Raw genomic sequence first — 20,083 nt, forward strand, 5'->3', positions numbered from 1 at the left:
AAATGTCACACACACATTGCCAGGGATGGGCAAGAACAGCACTCATCTAACCTGACATGTGGCCTTTGCCTCTCTCCAATTTACAGCAATGTACAACAGCACATTTTAACTCTCGGATGGACAGCTGGGCTGTTGCAGCATCCCCTCATTTTTGCTGTTATTGTGCTGGGTGTGCTGGGTGTGGGACCCAAGACAAACACACAGTCACACAGAGACACACATGCAGACACCCTTTGCAGCTTCATGGGTTTTGCTGGCTTACGAACAAGGGAACAAACAATCTGAGGGAATGCAACTTCTCACCAGAGCCTGGCGGAGTGCAAAATCCCACCCAGCACCAAGGGCTCGTGATTTATGCTTCTGTTACTGCACTGACAGACAGAGGCAGGATTAAAAATACAAAGTCTTGCCAGATTTTCCATCCCCTGTGATGAAGCAGGAATCTCTGCTTTTCAATGCATTTGTGGATTCACCCTTCAGTTTTAAGGAGAGAAGCCTGCAAGTGGGGCAGGTTCAGCAGCTGCAAAGAGAATAAAGAAGATGCTGCAAGGGGAAAATAGACTTCTAGGCAGACTGAATCAGAAAGACCAGCAAAGGGAGAACATCTGAGTTCAGTAGCTGAGGTAAAGTGCTTTTTGTTTCAAGTGCAAACATGGAAACTGTGAATGTGAAGACTGAGACGTCTCAAAACGTGAAGACTGAGACGATGTGATTTTTAAGCATTTAAGGTTGAAAAAGCTTGTATGATCCTTGAAAACAGGATTCTTTAAGGGACCACGGTGATAAATTGTTCCCATAAATGATGAGAAATGTTTAAATCAATAAAACGTTTGTTTAGATGTCCATATGGAGGAAAGATACAGTCTGTTGCTCTTCATATTGGATTGATCCCACTGTGTTAAATTACAGCTGGCTACGGCCCTGCATCGTTTACTGCACAGCTTGACAAGCATGTAAAATATTCACACTGAGCACAAAAATTTTGTGTGTCTGATCTCTGCATTGTCCTTGTCACTTCCTCCCAGCCAGGGCCAAATTAAAGGCTGCTTAATATGGGGGGAATCTCGCCGCAGCTCTCCCACAGGCCTTTAGCCACATTACCCGATATCCTCTTGGATGGCCCTGGGGAATGAGCAGCTGGGAAGCAGATGTAGGCAGCTTTCAGCACGTGACCGCGTGTCTGCCTATAGCACTAGCTGTGTTTGGGATGTATCAGCTGCTCTGGCCTGGTGGCCATAAATACATAAATACAGCAGTAGTGTGGGCAGGGTCTTAAAGGAGTCGTGGCTGTCGGAAGGCTCACAGAGGATAGCAGCAGTTCTGGGTGGCAGGGGAGCAGCCAAGGAGGGAGTGGGAAGCAGTGGGTGATGCTCCCAGCCTCTCACTGCTTTTCCTAGGTGACCTATGCTGCAGGGCAGAGTGAGGTATTCCTTTGTGGATCCCATGGAGGGGACAGGGAAGAAGCTGAGCCAGGTAACAAGGGTACTGGGTTATTGGTGCTGCAAAATGCCAGGCTGCTTATCCCCATTGTCCTCACTTTTTCAGGTTCACTTCATGAACATGGGTCAGATTTCATCACATTTCTCTACACTCATCTTTTGTACATGCCAAGATAGCCCCATTAGTTTAGGGATGCTGATGAATGCTTTCCTGCTTCCTGCAGACACACTTCTACTTCCACAGCTCTCACTTTTCCCTTGAGAAAAGGAGCCCTGCAAAACCTGGGCATTGCTGCAAGCAGCAGCAGCAGAGCAGGAAGAGAAGCAGAAAAAAAGCAAGCTGATGTCCTAATAAGGGCCAGTAGAGGCCACTGCTGTATGCTTGAAAATAACTCCAGGACTGATGTCCCTGGCCTGGTCTTGGCTCTCAAGCACTCTTTCCTCCAGTGCAGGTTTTCCTCTTTTCTTCTGGTGTCACATCTTGGCTCCAGCACCCCCAGGCATGCTGCAGACAGGGTTGGATTGCAGCAGCCCTTTCTGCTCTCTGCAAAGGCTGATATTGGTGGCTGCACAACTTAATTCCTTGCCTCCAAGCTCCAAGCTGCCACCAGTAATGAGAGCTAACACATGTAGACCCCCAGGAGGCTTTGGTTTTCCATCCCAGGTATCTTTAAGACAGCGTGGTATAAAGATTATACGTATTTTCTTGAGTCTTTCAGACATGGTAACCTCAAGAAGATCCCACCTTTCAACCAGGGCATGGTCAGTTCTCCTGACTGTAGCACGTTGCCTTTGTCCCCTCTATAGTCCCATCCTTCCATCTAGCTGATGGCGATTTGGGCTGACTCTTATCAGAGCCTCAGCAAAGAAGAAGATATAACATGGACTGCGTGTTGAAATCTGTGAAAATATTTCTGCAGGTCTGTTTGTATGTAGCCAGCAGTGCAGCAAGATGTGGAGTGCCTTTGATGTTTTAAATGGCTTGGGTCTGTGAAAGTCAAGCTGAACTGCGCCTCGACTTTAACGAAGCAAACAGAGAGGTGACTGTGAACGGCAACTGCTACTTTTCAGAAAGGTGCCATTGTGGAAAAACAAGCAGGGCACCAGCAATAAAGTCAACAGCTCTTTTAAAAATAACTGGATTTCTTTAAATAACTGTAAGCGTGTTTTAGAATAGCTTGAAACGTTATTTTAAGAGACAGAGGGCCTTTTTCATTAGATGATGAAAGAGGACGTTAATTTCTCAGAAATCTGGCATTTTGTCAATGTCTGCCTTTGAAATTTATGAAGACAAACTCGCTCCCTGTGCCTGTGTTTTATCTGCTCATTACTCCCAGTACCAGGGGGAACAGAGTGCTCTCACAGTGTGCTCTGATGGAGATGTTGTGCCTCGTTCTGTCTCAGTCATGATGAAATGTGGCTGAGCACATTCAGCTTGTTCCAGCCGACGTTACGCCTCTTTTTGCTCTCCAAGTGGAAATGCAGTCATCAGAGGGTGTGTACGTGTGTGGGAGATGGCTTCTCACAGAGCAGCTGGGATCCAGGCACTGGTGGGGCAGCGTTGCCACATGGAGAAGCTGCTGGACATGCACATGGCCATGGCTTCAGGCCAACTGGCAGCACTCTGCTTTGCCATCAGCCTTGTGGGACATATGGAGCCAGAACCTGAGTGAGTTGAAGGTTATGTACTTTCTGCCCTCCCTGATGGGGAAAGTGAAGGCTCCTTATGAGTAGATGCAAGACCTGGTATGAAAATGTTAGGAGCCAGTGCTTTAGGCAGCAGCAAATCCCCTGGGGACTAATAGTGCTTCCCTCTCCCCTATTTTTTTAATTCACTGTACTCATTGCTACTGTTAAGCAGCTGATGCTGAGTTACAGTGGGAATTGCCCAGGGATGGCACGTGATATGCGTATGCATGGAGGTAATGGCTTTACTGTGACCAGGTGGAGCTCAGAGCCAAGAGAGAGCCTCAGGATGGCTGCAGAGAAACTCAAGGGCTGCTCTTCACCTAGTCATCAATGCGTATAGGCAAGCAAATAATCAGGAAGGTTCTATTTCTGGCTTCTTAGTTATTAAATTGGTTTTAAAATACAGATTCTTTCAAAATGCCCAGGAAGATGTCTTGGTCTTTTGCATGTTCTTTAAATGCACAGCTGTAAACTACTGGCCCAAAACATTATTATTATTTTTAACCAGGGTTTCTGCACCAACTGCAATGTTTGCTTTGTTCTTCTGGTGCCACAAAACCTGAGAGAATAACTCAGTTCCTCTTCTCATTTTAAAGATGCTAAGAAAAGGAATCTCCTGCCATTACAGCAGCAAGCTGATGTGACTGGGTGCTGGCACTGAGAGGTGAGCCTCTGGTTTTCACTTTCAGGACAGGTCCTTAGTGTGAAAGGAGTGTCTGTGGTTTTAGTAACTACAGATGTAAAGGAATTGCAAATGGTTTTATTGATATTTGGATCTGTGTGTAAATCAGCCAAACAATAGCAAAGGAGACCTGTTAGGCTGCGTACATCAAGGCTTTCAACAGCTCTTCGTAAGGCAATCAAATAAACAGCGCTCCCAATGTGTAGAAAGTGTCATTTTGCTGTCTTCTGCGAGAAACTGTGAAGGTAACACCGCACCAAGAGGCCTCGTGCTTTGCGGGATGGTTTGTGATGTGCACCTTTCTTCCTATCTCAGTAGAACAGAGAGTTAGGAGCATGTTGGCTTGATTCTCTCTCTGTGTGACACTAAACCCTCTGATGTGGTTTGGGGCTGAATACATACATGCACCAGTGCTCTTGCCTTGTGACAAAGGAGAAAAACAAGTGCCAACATTTTGGGAATGGACTATAAAAGAGAGAGACTCAGAATCAAAGCAAAGGACTCTGAAGGGTATAGTTACGCGAGAGAACGTCACCAAATGCTATATCTGTGCAGCACTGACTATTTTATGTAGTCAAGGCTTCTATGCTATGAGACATTTAATCTCCTATCAAGCAATCTTCCTCCATGAGGAGGCTCTCAACTTTCTGATCTCTTGCTGCAAGCACACAAGTTGCTTTCTGCTCTTGACCACCCCAGGCAGACAGTGGGGGAAGGGAGAAGTGAATAAAAAAGGGAAACAGAGCATTTGCTGAAAGTTGCAGGTGACGGGGTCACTTAATCAGCCACAAACAAGTTCTCAGGGATGGAGGTTAACCCAAAAGAGCCACTGCCATGACCCTTTGTTTGCCAGGGCAGACACATCTTAAGGCACCATGAAAAAAAGCAGGAGGGAAGCAGGAAGGGGGCAATAGGTGGGAAAGTCATGCGAAGGGGAGAAGTATGTTTCTGGCAAAACTAATATGCACGTTGTGAAGACAAAGCCCTCATTAGTTGGAGAAGTCTGCAGACTGTAATGCCATCCAGGACACCTGTCAGTGCAGGGACAGAGGGGGCTGTTTGATCCTAATCTATTTCTTGCCAGCACGGCTCAGCTCTGTCTCTGTTTCATCTACCAGAGGTTTAGATGGCCGGTGCTGTGGCCCACTCCACAGCCTGCAAGGCTGGAGATAAGTCTTCAGAAATACCCAGCTGACCTTGGAATGAGCTTTGCTTGGATTTGCTTACAGGTGGTGATCAAAAATACCGTGTGACGGCTGCTTAGTGTGAAATAGATCCCTTCCATACAAAAGCACATCAGTGTGTATTACAAAACACAACTTGCCCAGCCGGAGATGCCAGAGATGCCATACCCCATTCTTGACACCACCAATGCAATGGGCTTCTTCAGGCTGCTGAGAAGTGGTTGAGAAGCAGTCTAGTGTTACAGGACTGCGCCCAGTCAGTACCCAAACCCCCGCTGTCCCTCCTGCCATTTGAATTTGTGGCAATGCATCTCTGATTTTCTAGGCTCTACATAACACTCATTTACACTGCATGGTGAAGCAGCTTTGCTTCTCCTCTTGATAACTGAAGTTATTTTGATCTGCTGTCACAAGAGATCTGCAATTGACGACAGGCCAACTGTTCGTGCTGCTGAACAGAGAGATGTTCAATGGCCTTTTGTATTTCTCTGTGATTTGGAAGCGTGTTAAGTCAAGGAAAAGCACAGTGGATTTTTACTGATTGCTGTGCACATCAGCATTGGTGGTGCAGAAGTGCTGGGACCATCTGGTGGGTGTATGTCATCCTGCAGAGCTGGGCTGGCTGGCAACAGGCACAGAGCTGGTGCGTGAGAAAAAGGGACTTTGTGATATGGGGAGAAGAATTTCCTGGCTCCCCTACACTGGGAATTTCTTTAAAGAGAGGCTACTTTGTTCTTGGTGCATGAAGCCAACTACCACAAACTGCCACAGGTACGTGTTGTAGTACACTGGTGTTGGCAAAACAGATGGTGGGTGGCTGATGATGGAGATTTGCAGGGCAGTGTTTTAAGCAGTTAATGTTCACAGGTTTTGTGAATATGCCTGGAGTTGATGATACCTGGTGAGGTATAAGAACAGGCTGCCCAAAGATGTGGTGGGGTCACCTTCATGGTTAGTGGGCATGGTGGGGTTGGGTTGATGGTTGGACTAGATGATCTTAATGGCTTTTTCCAACCATAATGACTCTATGATTCTATGATCAGAGATTTGGGTTCTCTAGATGATGTTCCTCTGAGAAAACAGAGATCCAAGGAAACGGATCCCCCTTAGCGGAAGGAAATCTGCTCCCTGTTTGCCTGCTGAGGAAGGCATCTCTTTTGGTACTTCTTTTTCATCCCACAATGGCAACTTCATGAAAATCAATGAGAGAAGTTTGAGGTGGTACTTAATGCAAGGATATAAAGGTGAGACGTGTTCACTGCTCAGATAAGCTGGAAATGTTTGCCCTCACCAACATGGTATTGGTTCCCAACACCTGGAGAACTCTCCTCTCCCTCCCTCAGAGATTTGAGACACTGTTTGAGAGTCTCAATCTTATCCAGCCCACAGAGATAAAGAGAGATGATCTGAGCACTGAAAGCAAGAAAAGGTCCTAGACAGAGAAGATACCATCCCACATCCATGTTATAGATACAGTTTTGGCCTTTATAATCACTACGAGGTTCAAGCAAATGTCTCCAAATGCCCTCGACTTTGAGGGTTTCTCCAACTGGTTTGTACAAAAGGCAAATAGACACATCATCTTTGGCAGCAGTTCAAGAGAAGCCAGGGATGCCATATGTGTTCACATCCTGGCCACACGTGGGGATGGTAATAAATAATGGGTTGCAAATGCATGTGTTGCTTTCTTGATTACTTGCTTTACTGTGGGATCTGCTGTATTGATTAATTTTAATCTACTTTGCATGTTATTTAGATCTGAAATTGAGCAGAGTGCAGGGGATGGGGAAACTGCTCTAATTTTTAGGGAGTACACTGCATTTGATTAATTTTATGGCCTGCATTGACTAAAAGCTTTTATCCTGGTCTGCTATCAATTTAATTCTCCGTGTTTGTCATTTTTTACTCCTGGGGTCCCACATAATTCAGTTTTGTAAATTGATTTGATTGATGTTTTCTGATCTTTCAATAGAGGCTTTTGGCATAGACTTGTCTGTCCCTCGCTTTGCAAGTAACTGGACAACAACCATTGCTAAGGACAGAAATAGAATTGTATTAAATTAAAATGCATCCTGTAAAGAACAAAGTGCCCAGAGCAGGCGCCTGCTAACCGTGTCCTTTGAAAAAGCACAAAGCGTAAAGCTGAAGTGCCAAAGAAAACCTTCCTCGAGGCTCAGTTAACAGTTTACAGTCTGCAGGTCTCCTCTCCTCCCTGCCTTCCATCCCACACCTATGCCATGGGCTGTGCTGTGGCTCGAGCCTCTGCTGGGACACACAGCGTCAGTTGCTGCCACGAACACGTGCAGGTGCACGTTTCTGACCAGGAGAAAAAAGGCAGCGCTTATATCAGGGCTCCCAGGGACATATGTAAGAGCTGGGTGTTAGCTCAGCCCATCAGCAGGTGGAGGGGCAGATGGGGCAGTGATGAGCAGCTGAGTTCCGCGTCAAGGGACAGCAAGGTGCAGAGCAGCACTTCCTGCAGGAGAGCCATGGAAATTACAGACATTTCATGGATTATACAGTGCAGGTCAACAGTGTTTGCATTTTGCTTTGGGTGTTTTTACTGTAGTCACTCCAGGCTATCTGCTGTCCTAAGGGCAAATTCCAATGTCTGCCTGCTGTGCCTTACTGAGGATTTTGTGTGTACACCGAGATCTATCCTAAAGAGGAAACTTCAGCTGGAGGCTGCCCTCAGTCACAGGCAATAATTTTGCAGCAGATTATACAGCTCAAGGGGCTTTATGGATGCCACTGGCAGAGTGTGAAGTAAAATGATGGTCAACTTCTCCAGGTGTGGCTGCTGCTATCTCAGCTACAGTGCCTCATTTTCCAGGCACTGGAACAAAGCCCAGCACACTGTTGTCAGCCACACTCACCCTCCCTGTGTATCTCAGTTTGTAGCTGCTTAAACATCATGAAAACAAATCTTTAATAGCTGCTGCTCCCATCATTACATTGAACTCTGTTTTCTATTCAGTTGCAAGGACAGCTAATTTCCAGCAAATGGGAACAATGCGCTCATATTGCTAATTCATGCCACTACACACAAATGTTCAGATTATGTTGTGCAGATCCAAATTCCATTCTCATTCATGAGTGCAGCTCAGACTTAAAACTCATCCCCTAGCAAGAAGTAGGAAGCCCTGCAGCAGTTTATGACATCTTAAAAAAAAAGAAGCAACTAAAGACAAACTGATTTCTTTAGTTTTTCAATTTCTTGCTATTTGAAAAGCAGACTTAGACTGGAGAAACCAGCATCCAAGGCAATTTGCCTGCAAGTGATCTGCCTGGCATTCACACCACTGCTGCACAAACATCCCTTCATCTTGGGTTGTGGTTTTATGTAGGTGCAGGAAGGATATTTGAGATAAAGGATTTGGGGCTGGACAACAATTTAAAGACAGAATTAACAGCTTGAAGATGGAAGTGGAGCACCGACTATATCCTGGTGAAGGCAGGGCACTGATGAGAGCATGGCCGGGCATTTGATACAGTGGCTGGCTGAGTTTTTCCCCACATTGATCCCAGGCAGAAGTATGAGATCCCCCCATAGGACAGGGAGCTCTGACCTGCCCAGAGCAGCTCCGGGAGCTTAGTCCCATCCTGCAGCCTGCGGTAACGCCTCACCTATGTCATGGCAAACAACTGCTACTTTCAAGAAGCTCACTTGCAGTGACCCACCCCTGCAGACACTGCAGGTCAGGCTGGATGGGGCTCTGAACACCTGATCAGCTGTAGGCGTCCCTGTTCAGTGCAGGGCAGTTGGACCAGATGGCTTTTAAGGGTCCCTTCCAACTCAAACGATTCTGTATTTGCTAACAGCAGCGTTGCCATTTCCACCATTTTCCAGGGCAAAGTGTGGAAATAATTACAGAGATGTTCCTCGATCAGACTTTCACAGTCTGTGCAGTGGCAGAGGAACAACAAGCCCTAAGGAAATGCAGTGAGGGGCAACGCAGGGCCTTGGCAGGACATGAGTGGGGCTGCTGGGTTTTGTGCTCGGGACAGGTGGGCAGTGATTGGGTACAGCTGAATGCAATCTCTGTTGGGCAGTGTGCGCTGGGAGAGCTTTACAAGAGCTGGAGGCGAGAAGGAAAGCAACGTAGCTCCGAGCAAAACAGGCTGTAAAGCTGAAGTTTGGTGTGCTGGAAGTACCCCCTTTAAGCAAAAATAACCCGCTGCATCCAAAGCTGCCCGCGTCCCTTTCCCCCAGAAGCACAACGCTACCACCAATCCCGCAGAGCAGCCGCGCGCACCGCCTCGAGCCAACCGAGCAGCAGAGCCGCCAGGTGTTCCCCAAGTGTCCCCAGCGTGGCTCCGAAAACGAGGATCGTCGAGCAGCGCCACAAACTCAGGAGCGAGCACCGCAACCCGCTCACAGCCACCACCTCCCCGCCCGGCCCCGGCCCCCCGCTCTCCACCCGCTGCTCGGGGGCGGCCCCGCTCCGCGTCGGCTCGCGGCGGCTCTGGGTCCGGCGCATGCGGGCTCGCGGCGGGCGCGGCGGCGGTGCTCAGGTTGCAGCCGCAGCCCCCGGCCCTCCTTCCTGCCCGCCTCTCCGGGCGGAGAGCACCCGGCCCGGCCGCCTCTCTTCCCCCCCCTCCCCTCGTCCCCTTCCCTCTCCCTTCCCTTCCCTCCCGGCCCCGCTGCCAGGGGCGAAGCCGCCCGCCGGGCCCCGCGGTGAGTGCTCGTCCCGCCGGAGTTTAGCGAAGGGCCGCGGTGGGGGAGAAAGTTTTGGGGGGCGGCTGAAGCGGAAGGGAGGAGGGATCTTCCCGGGGTATCTCCGGCGGAAAGGGGCTGCGGAGGAACCCCCGGCCTCTCCGCGAGGCTTCCACCCTTCTTCCTCCTCTTCTTCGGGGCTTTTCTCCTTACAACTCCGCGTCCCTTCGCTTCCTTTCATTTCTTTCTCGTTCTTTGCTTTTTCTTCCCTGAGTTTGGGTCGATTTCGTCGCGCGGCGCTGCTCTCTCCGCCTCTATTGTCTACGGTTCTCCCCGCGGCGGTACCGCACGGCCCCGAGCTCCGGGGGGTACGGAGCGTGGCGAGCTCGGCCCGGGACATCGGCACCCATGCACACGTACATGCATACATACACACTTACACGCACGACGTTCCTGGAGCCCCAGGCTGGCCCCCAGCCTCCCTCCGCTTCCCCTCAATTCAAACCATTGATATGCTGATGTAGGGGCGGGCGGGGGGAACCCTCGAGCTGCGCTGACGCAACTTTGTATTCGCGTTTGTTTCCTCGTTTATTTGTAGCCGAGTCGATCGCTACCGAAGTCTCCGCTTCGTGCCGGAGTCTCCCGAGCGACTCCCGCTGTTGGCTTTTCCCACCTTTGGGGCTGAAGTATTTTTGGGGCTCTGAAGTTGTTCAGAGGGTCATTGCCACCGGGCCTGGTTTGTGTCTTCGTGCTGCTGCTCGCTGATGTCCCTCTCAAATGAATTTACGATGCTTTGGAAGCGAATGTGGGAATTCCTGGCCGAGGATTTGGCAAAGTTTGGGCGTTTCTTAACCTGATAAACCGTCAGAGTTTTTATTGATCTGCTGTTTGTGTCTGTGCTATGGGAGTCATGGAAAGGAGCTGGGATTGGTGGGAACGGCGTTGCTGAGCTCTGAAGGGGCTCTGCCCACTGAGCTGTGCTATCCCTGGAGCTCAGGTGTACGAAAAGTGGTTTGAGAAGTTTGAAAGGCCACGCTGTGCTGGTTGTGGTTGCTCAAGGGATTGGGGTTCTGTGCTGGCAGCAGACAGATGGGAGCTGTGCTGCTCCCTGTGGTCCCGGGCAGCCATCGAACCTGAGGTGCTCATGGAGATATGTGATGTGGGAGAACTATGTCAGACACGTAGAGCTCCCAAGCAGCGCTCAGACAGTTGCTTTGCTCTTGTGCTGCCAGTTCTGGCTCATGCAATCCCAGTTTGATTTTAAGGGGCTGAATAACATTATCTCACTTTTTTTTTTGCTTTTCTTCTTTTTTCTCTTCCCCCCTCCCAGGTCTCGTAGCAGGGTATGGGAGCATTAAGCAAGGTGATGGTATCTGGCATGAGTTCGGATCTGTACACGTCTTGTGCACATATGGCATGAGCGTAGCACTGCCTGTCCTCTCAGTGCTGGGCTGCCCTGGGGCTGCTGCTGGCAGGGCTTGGCTGAGGGGTTCTGCAGGGCAGACAGGTTCTGTAGGCAGCTTGATGATGGGGCTCTGTGGGGACACACTGTTCCATGGCCTGGTGTCCCAGCCTGTGGCTTGCTCTGGTGACCAAGGGATGCTTGGCATGGCCCAAGAAATGAGGGCAAGGTGTGTTCGGACAACGGAGCACAGTAGGAGTACTTCTAATGTACAGAGCCCTGCCAAGTAAATGGAGGATTTGAACCATGGTGTTGGGGAACTGGGAGACCCAGGGTTACACAGAACTCACTGCTAATCTCCCAGCGGGATCTGCTCTTGTGTTCTGGTCCAGGATACGCTCCTGTGCTAAGAGGAGGATTAAGTGCAGCTGAAGGAATCTGGTTATGCTATCCAAAGCCTGAGGTAGGGCAGCGGGCGATAAATTATACCGGAGGGAAAAAATGCTGGTAGGCTTATTGTGGTGTGTGCTCTGCTGGTTACAAGGGCAGGGGCTGCTGTTGTGTAGTTCTCTGCTGGCTTAGTTTTAAACAGAGCTGCTTAACAAAAGGCAATGTAAGTCACTGTGCCTGCTGCACCTATTTCTTTTCCACTCTGTATCCAGGACAGCAGGTATCAGTTTTCCCTGCCTGGTGTTCGGTGGTGTTCCACTTGCCTATCAAACAGCCCTAGAAGCAAAGCTGTAGCTGGTTATCTCTGCCATCTCCATGAGTGCTAATAATGCTATTTCTGTAGGGGTTCCCCACATGGGCAATAAATAGTGTGGAGTAAATTAAACCATGCAGCTGATAAGTATGGAGTGCCTACTTGGGTTCAGTGTTGCTGTAGTGGGGGAGGAGGGTGAAGGAGTTAGGAAGTGGGCTGAAAGGCTCTCATAGACTGATCGTGGCCCCATGATTGTGAGTGAGGTGGCAATTTCCAGCCAGAGGATAACACAGGCATGTAGTACAGGTGGAAAGTAGTTCAAGAGTGCTGGGCAAAGAGATGTCAGTTGTTTGCATGCATTAATCACCTGTGGCATAAAGGTGATAGGTGCAGGTAGTGTAGGTACATTTCTGCTGTGGGGCTGTGGCTCATACAGACTGCCTACTTTGGGGAGGGGTGTGCTCCACCTGCACTGCCTCTTCCAGGAAATGCACTTTTCTAAGTCAGAGCTTGTTGGCAGCATGCTAGATACCGCAGGGTTTTAATGAACAACCAAACTGTCTTTCCCTTCTTTCATTTATGTTTCTTTTCCCTTGAAGATTGCTGTCAGTAGTTTAGATGTGGGGAGGGAATCAGCCCTTCTTTGTGCTCACTGAGTGTTCAGACACTGAAATCGTGGTGCTACAGCCTGGCAGCGCTGCTCTTAGTTTGCATGGTTGGTGATTTGCTGATGGTCTGTGTGGTCTTTGCAGTCTTTTCCAACCTTACTGATTGTATGAAAAACAATGCCACGGATATGGCATGTTATGCTCTCTTTCTTTCTTTTTTTAAACCTGCCTTTCTCCCTTGCAAATGACCTTTATGCAGATGTAGAGGCAGAGCACATCCCTCAGAGCTGGCTGCTTAGTTCCCTTGCTTAGCGATAAGGAAATATGTTGGCAGCGCTCCGGGGTAAGCTGCTATGCTGGGAACTTGGTGCTGCAGTCAGGCTGTAGAGCTCTCCCTAAACAACTTACATCAATGGATTTCTGTTCCATTCCCTTTGTCACACAAGTGAGGTGACTTCTCCCTGAATGCCCCTGGTGCTTTTTGATAGTGAGGAAGGTGTTTGGCTTCAGTGCCTGTCCCTGTTTTACAGCATGGCTGATGATGATGATGAGAGATGTTACTGAGATAAGCCTGCGAGTTAGAAGTTAAGTTGTTTCCTTTTAAAATTCCTTAAGTCTACAGTTCACCTCTGTGCAGAGTGAGGATCGACGTCCTCTGCTAAAGTAAACCCTGATGTTTTTTACCATCTTTTTTTTTCCTTTATGACCATTTTAGGTTCACTCACAGTGTTGAGGAAAGGGGTGTAATCTCAAAGACTTTTAAGTAGTCAACAGTCCTAAAAAAGAATGCAGTGTGATAACCTGCTGAAAATAAACTGTAATTCTGTTGGAGCTCCACCTGACCTCGTGTTATGTTGTCATGTTCTCTAATGAGATTTTTGTACGCATGTAAAAGAAGAAACCTGAAAATCAGAAGCTGGAAAATTTCTTGTGTGATTTTTGTAGTGAGTGAGAAAAAAAGCTGAAATCCTTTCTGGAATGGCTGTATGGTTCCCACAGCCCATGTGCAGAGCTGCACCGGTTTGGGACCTCTCAGATATTGGGCATGGGCTTGGAGGAAGTCTAAGGAGAAAATACCCTTCAAAGTACGGCATCCCGCATAGCTGCTCCTCTTCGGTGCTGTTTGAGATGTCTGAGCACAGGCCTTGCAGCTGATCCTGTTTCCTCCTGTAGCTGTGACTTCAGGTATTTTGGTGCCTTTGAGTGGGAGGGGGAATAAAATGGGTGGTGAATTCATTTAAATGAAGATGATGAATGTTGGTGAGACTTCTTGATGTTTGTGAGTTACAGTGATCATCCTGGAGAAGAGCAGGATATGTGGCAATCGATGGCGATGCTCTGGACCCTGTGCTGAGAACCTACCTGATATGCTGTGTTTCAGTCCCATCTGTGTCTCTGGGATTTTTATCACCCATGGCTAATGCAGGTTGGAGCAGTAAGTTATGTGACAGGCTCTGTAGCTTCATTTGAATTGTATCTGAGGTTCCTGGCAAAGTTACTTGGGAAAGTATATCTCTTTCCCAGCGTGTCTCTGCCCCCAGTGGTGTAGCTGCTGTGCGAGTCTGAGTGCAAAAGCTAATAAAACCATTGCAAACAAGTGCTTTGGCACGAAGGGCTGCCTTCAGACTCCTACCACTGACTCACCCTTACTTTTTTCAGGAGCTAACACACCTGTTGTACATCACGCAGATGCTGGCTCCTGCAGCTTTTCCTGCTGGCAGCAAAGGGGCTGTGAGCATCCAGCATAGGCTGTAGTAAGGAAGAGAAAATGGGGAATGGTAAGGCTTGGGTTTGCTGCAATGAATGAAAAGATCTCATATGGAGACGGCTTGTTTTATAGAGTCATTTTCCTCCTGAGCTTCCTTTGGGATGCTGGAGCTTTTGGTCCCATAATAGTGTTTAGACAATGGATGCTTGAATGGAGGAAGCAGGTGTTAAAGAAAGGGGGAAGTGAGCTTTTGGGGGGAAGGGGATGCAGGATGGCACAGTTTGGTTGTTATACACAGTGAAGGGTAGGCCATGCACAGCGCAACATGCTTCCTAGCTGCTGGACCCACAGTGAGATCACAGCAAAACCAAGGCTCACCTTCCTCAGGTGGCATCCCTCGGTGAGTCAAGCTTAGGCCATGCACCTGCAGTTGTGTGTGATGAGTCTTGTTGTTTTGTTCCATGCTACCATAAATCTGTACATCTGAAACTCCCCATTTTGCACTCAAGTAGTGCTGTGCTTTGCTTTGAAGGCAATCCTCCAACAAATGAGTTTGGGTGACCTGGATGCAAACAGATCCCCATAGTGCGACCTGAAGCTCCTTAAGTTGGTGCAGATATCGGTCCTGGAGATGAAAGCAAAGTGCTGCAGTTCACATGCTACATTGCAGATGTTTTTGCATCCATAGCTGAAAGACTTCCCATACGGGGAGCACCGACAGTACTTTGCATGTCTCCACGGGATTTGCAGCCTAGGCAGGAGCTTCCCTGGGTGAGGCCGTCAGTTTTTCCATTGCTGAGTGCTTTGCAGCCGCTCCACCCATTTTTATGATGAGTGATCATCGTGCACAGCCCTGCACGAGGTGGTGAGCAAACCTTTCGTTGTGTCGCATGTAAATGTTTGTGCTTTCTCTTCTCCTAGCAGCTGTGGTGAAGGTGGGTTGTCTTAGCTGAGGGCAGGGTAGAGAAATTAACGTTAGACCCCCTTTTTAAGTATGGCTGCAAAGAGGAGTTTCGTGTAACCAGCATCCATTTTACAAGCTACGGGTGACTCCTTCGCACTTTTCTGTTGTGTGATGCAAAATGTTACTGTTAGCTGCAGGTTTTCCAGTATTAGGCAGTACAGTCACCAACAAGAAAGTAAATGGGTCTGTTGTGGGGTTATGCTGTGCTGGCTTCAGCACAATCAGTGCCCCATCCAGCCCTTGTTCAATATGGGCTCAGCTCTGGGGCCGCTTCTCCCTTCTGCTGATGAATTTTAGAATGAGTTTTTTGGTCACTGCTGCCTGATGAGGGGCTGCAAGGCTGAGGGTTTGAGGCCTAACTGGGTTAACAGTGCCCTTTTGTGTGCTGGAGTGGGCGTCTTGCTCAGCTGGTCTGAAAAGCGTTGTGGGGAAGTAGGGTGATGGGGAGACAGTGGGGTGGTGTGGAATGGGGTGATGGGAAATCACCACTCAGTGATTAAAGCAGAGCTTTGGTCCCAGCTTTAATGGGTTAAGCTAGAGAATGAGCCAGCTCCTTGCTGGAAGGACTCACAAGCTGGAGCTGGGGAGAACAAATGTGTTTGCATGGACGTTAAGAGGATTAATTGTTTGCAGTGCATGTTGAAAGTAGGAAAATTGAAGTAGCACTCAAGAGGTAACTGGCTGCACATTGGGTACGTATTGTTGTTTTTCCCACCTTCCTGCTGGATTATACACAACATTTGTCCATCAATCACTCAGAATCCATTTGAGTTCCACATTTTTCTCTAATCTGGGTGTTTTGCACTTCACTCCTTCAGCTTGCTTATAGGCAGTAGTAGCCTTAAGCAGGAAAATGTTCTCTCTTCAGCTGGGTTATCTGCTGAAGAGGTGTGCTGCAAGCTGTAGTGGGTTTCCTTCTGCAGCTGGAATGATCTCTGTTTAAACTGCAGAGTGCTTAAGACCTCCCTGGTTTTTGCTTGATCAGATTAACTAGGATTTTGGCAGGACTTTGTGCTGCTTTTTCTTAGCCAGTCAACTTGTGTGTTGAGCCTTCAGTAACTTTCTTGCTTTGTAATCTCAAAGTTCAAAAGTCATCAGGCTGCTGGAGAATAAAGGGAGATCCTGTCCCAGCGGCAGTGAACCTCCAGAATGGCCCTGCTTCGTGTGCCAACATCAAGCTCCAAAACGATGGCAAAATAGCAATCCCACAGTTACTGTATGACTGTATTGTCCAAAACAAGGGGGTGTTTGAAAGGTGTGAAAGTGTTTTCAGTGAGTGTAAAATTATCAAGTGTTTTGTGCTCAGTTTGCAAGGCTTTTATTCTTTCCCTCCCATAATTCGTGATATCTTTGCAAACTGTTAGTAAAAATCAAGACTCATCATTGCTTCTGATTATTAATTAAAATACTGCTTGGATAAATAAATACCTGTGTGTATTTATGCCTTGGGCTTATGATAGTGCAGTGCTAAGAGGAAAAGTTAGGCCTTTTGGTGGAAGTGAGCTTAAATTCTGCTTAGATCTTGTCTTCAGGAATGCTGCAGCATTTGGTGTTTGCTTTGAGGGAGCTCAACTGTTTGCTTTGTAAGGGTTTCTTTTGGGCTGTCATAGCTGGTGCTGGCTGTGAGCCGCCAGATAACTGGGGAATGAAGGATGAGGTTTAGGTCTGTGACCGTGGACCACCCCATGCAGTGGGGTTGGATGGGTGCTGGTGGGGCACAGCTGGGCCAGGGCATGGATCAGGCCATGGTCACTGGTTCTGTTCACCTCCTAATTTCTGTCTGCTCTCTGCTTTCTGTTAGAGAATAAATCTGCCATGCCCAGCCCGGAGAGGCTCTGGTGCTGCCAGGAAATTGAATAACTCCTGATCTATTCTTAATTTCTTGCATTTCCTGTGGTTATATTGTTTGTGTTACCAGCCCTAATATTTACATACCTTTCAGTGAGCTTTTCTTTCTTTCTTTTTTTTTTTTTTTTCCTTCTTTCTTTTTTCAGAAGATACTGCTTTGTTCCTATGCCTTGCAGAACAGGTTCTTCCATCTTTTTTTTTCTATTAACCAAACAACTTACTTTCTCAAAGGGTTGGAGGGGGGAGAGGGGGGAGTGAGAAGAACATTAGAGGAAACACCAAAGGGGGAGATATCTAAGAATAGAATTGCTTTTTGCTGATGATATGCTAAGACTCATTCTTAACTTGCATCTACCTTTCCAAATGTCCTTAGGCTTTTTGAGAGCTTTGTAAAACTTCCTGCCTATCAGATGACGTGTTTGTTGGTGCTGTGTCTGAATAGCAGATGCATTTCAAATGCAAAGGTGCTTCTATGAAAATGCTTGTAAGAACGAAATTGTGCTTCCCAGTATAACAGTGATGTGCCAGCCAGTGGGCTCTGCAGTGCTGGTACTGGAAGTCAGTGTTGGTGAATGCTGTCCTGCTGTATGGCTCTGGAAGTTCTAATAGAGGTTTCCCCAGAGAAGTGAGGAAGACCTCCACAAAGTACTCTGCTCCTCAAAGAAATGCACATCAACCTTTCGTCTGGGTGCAGCCTGAGCACAAGGCTGCTGTGTTTGGGGTGGATGAGGTAGCGTGAGGAGGAGGAGCAGCCAATTCCAAACCTGTTAGGGCTCAGGATGGATGAGTGCTGCAGAAGTGCTGTTTGCTCTGGGAGACTAAACCTGTGGCTTGTAGGGTAGAATGAAACAAGGGGAAATTCAAGTATGGTAATATGAAAGGGTTTTGCTTTGCCCCCTCAACAAAGGGCATGGTGAGATGCTCCCCCGCTGCTCTGTGTTTTCCTCCGTTCAGCTGCTGGTTCAGCTGCTGGTGGTACGGTTGTTGCTGAATGTAAAGAAATGTAAATAACACCAAGGTAGTGAACCCAGCGTTCCTGACTCCTTGGAAGCATCCTTGAATGGAAACATCTGTCTGTGAGCGCTCTGCAGTGCGCTTGCACAGCTGCACTGTTACGCTTTGCTCTGGCAGAGCCTTACGTACAGCCCAGTCCAGCGAGTCTCCTTGGCTGTTGCACATGAAACCAGGTCCTGAGCAGGAGTGGGAGGGGAGGAAACTCCGTGAAGCTGCAGCAGCAAGCACTGCAAGGCGGGTGGGAAACCACCCCGCTAATGCACTCAGGGCTTCTTCTTGAGCCTGAAGTGGAAGAACTCAGTAAGTGTTTGCTAAGCGTGCAACTAAAAATAAAAAGAAAAAAAAAAAAGTCCAAGAAATGAAGCAAATAATGCAGGAAATAATGAATGTTTCATGATTGGGAGAGAGAGTAAATGGGGCTCAGAGCCCTGAGCCTGCTGCAGGATGTCAATACCGACACGGGTGGGTCCTGTGCAGTGGTAGGGTTGGCAGCTTTAACTTTGCATGCAGACTTTGTGCTGCACTTGCTGCTGGTTTCCTGTAAGCTGTCAACAGCTCTGTCAAAGCTTTTGGAGATTTTTAAAACAGGTCAAAAATCTCCCTCTTACGTTGTTGCTTCGGTGCAAAACAGGGTTGCATGGTTGGATTCCCTTGGGCTGGGGGTACAGTGGTTGAATTAAAGCAACTTGTTTCTCTAAGGGAGTCCATAGCTGCGCTCAGCAGCGAATAATTCAGCATGAAGTGCATCCAGTTCTGAAAGGAAATAAAAAAAAAGGAAAGATGGGTTATTCATAACATAAATGACATACTTAGAGTTAACTAAGATTAAAAGTGCAGTGAGGACGGGCTAGCAAGCATTTCACTTTGCCTAGACTTAAAGCCTGCATCGGAACCTGCAGTCAAATTTGAGCTGCCAATTCAGCTGCAGCACAAAATGCCTCCCTGTCTCAATAGTAGTCAGCTAATCCTAAATTCGAAATGAATTAGGGTGGGGTTTTTTTTAGTTCTTTTCATTGGGCAGATTTACAAAGAATTACTCTGATTTTTGTTTTCCCCTCTGAGTCATTTTGAACTCCAAAGCAGTCATTTCATAACACAGAGGGGATTGCTTCTCCTGTCTCTCTAATGTCTCTTCAGGATTTCCAGCACTGTCAATAATTGCTCAAGGCAAAGGTACACTAATGTTATTTGATGAACAGGAAGTCTACAAATAGCCACGGGTGTTTTGCTGTGATTACATTTGCAGTGATGCAGGTGCTTGGTCTTACCCTGCTCATTGAAACCAGCGTTCTGCATAGTGCCATTTGTCAGAGCACGCGAGTGGGGCAGTGGGTGGGTGTCTGAGGGAAAGTACAGCAGCAGAATTGAATACAAGGGTTAAAAAATACCAACCACCACCCCTTTCCAGAAAAGAAGTGATGTGAGTGATGCTGGATGCTGTGAGAGGATACCCTGGGTGGGTTTTTTTGTTTGTTTTTTGGGATTTTTTTGGGGGAGTTTTATGACCTTGTGTTGTTGGGCTGTGAGTTTGTTTGGGAACACACTGATGCTGGAGAGGGGATGATATGCAAACAGGACTGTTCCTGTGGGTGATGATTATAGCCAAAATGGTCTTGGAGTAGTTTTGGGAGAATCTTGGCTCATATTCCTTGAGCTGAACTGTTGAAAGAAGTCTGTGATGTGGAATAAAAAGGGGTGGGAAGGAAGGAAGCGAGCTGGGAGAGGTGTGCACAAGATAAGTAGAGCAGCGCTCATCCTATCTCTTCCAAGTTGTTATTCCACATGGGCTATTGGAAGAAATAGGTCTGCATGTGAGGGACAGAAAATTGCAGAAACATAGTGCAAAGGTTTGTGAGTGAGGAATGTGCTGATGTCTTCAGCTGATGTTGGCCTCAGTGTCTTGGGAGACATAGTGGGGCATTCATGGTGTGGTATTGCTAACGCTTAGCACTGATTCTGAGCGCTTCTCTTGCTTTGGGACATTCATAGTATCATAGATCTGTTTGAGTTGGGAGGGATATTTAATGATTGTTAGTTCAACCCCCGTATGATGAACAGGGACGCCTACAGCTCAGGGTGCCCAGAAGGAGCAACTCATTCTTGATGGAATGACTCTTATCAGGAGTGTGACTTTTCAAGCTATTTAGACAGAAATGGTGCTGCATGTTCACAAAGGGAGAAGCAT

General features: G+C 47.8%; 1 protein-coding gene across 3 annotated transcripts in view; it reads left to right on the forward strand.

The window, feature by feature from the left end:
* The first annotated feature begins 9,165 nt into the window (after positions 1-9,165).
* Positions 9,166-20,083, forward strand: part of AKAP13 (A-kinase anchoring protein 13) — a 188,498-nt gene continuing 177,580 nt past the window's right edge. For all 3 annotated transcript variants that reach the window (XM_072345260.1, XM_072345262.1, XM_072345263.1), the window contains exon 1: positions 9,166-9,672. The gene's annotated coding sequence lies outside the window, so the exon portion shown is untranslated. The remainder of the gene's footprint in view (positions 9,673-20,083) is intronic.

This window comes from Excalfactoria chinensis, chromosome 10, assembly GCF_039878825.1.
Source record: "Excalfactoria chinensis isolate bCotChi1 chromosome 10, bCotChi1.hap2, whole genome shotgun sequence".
Lineage (NCBI taxonomy): Eukaryota > Metazoa > Chordata > Aves > Galliformes > Phasianidae > Excalfactoria > Excalfactoria chinensis.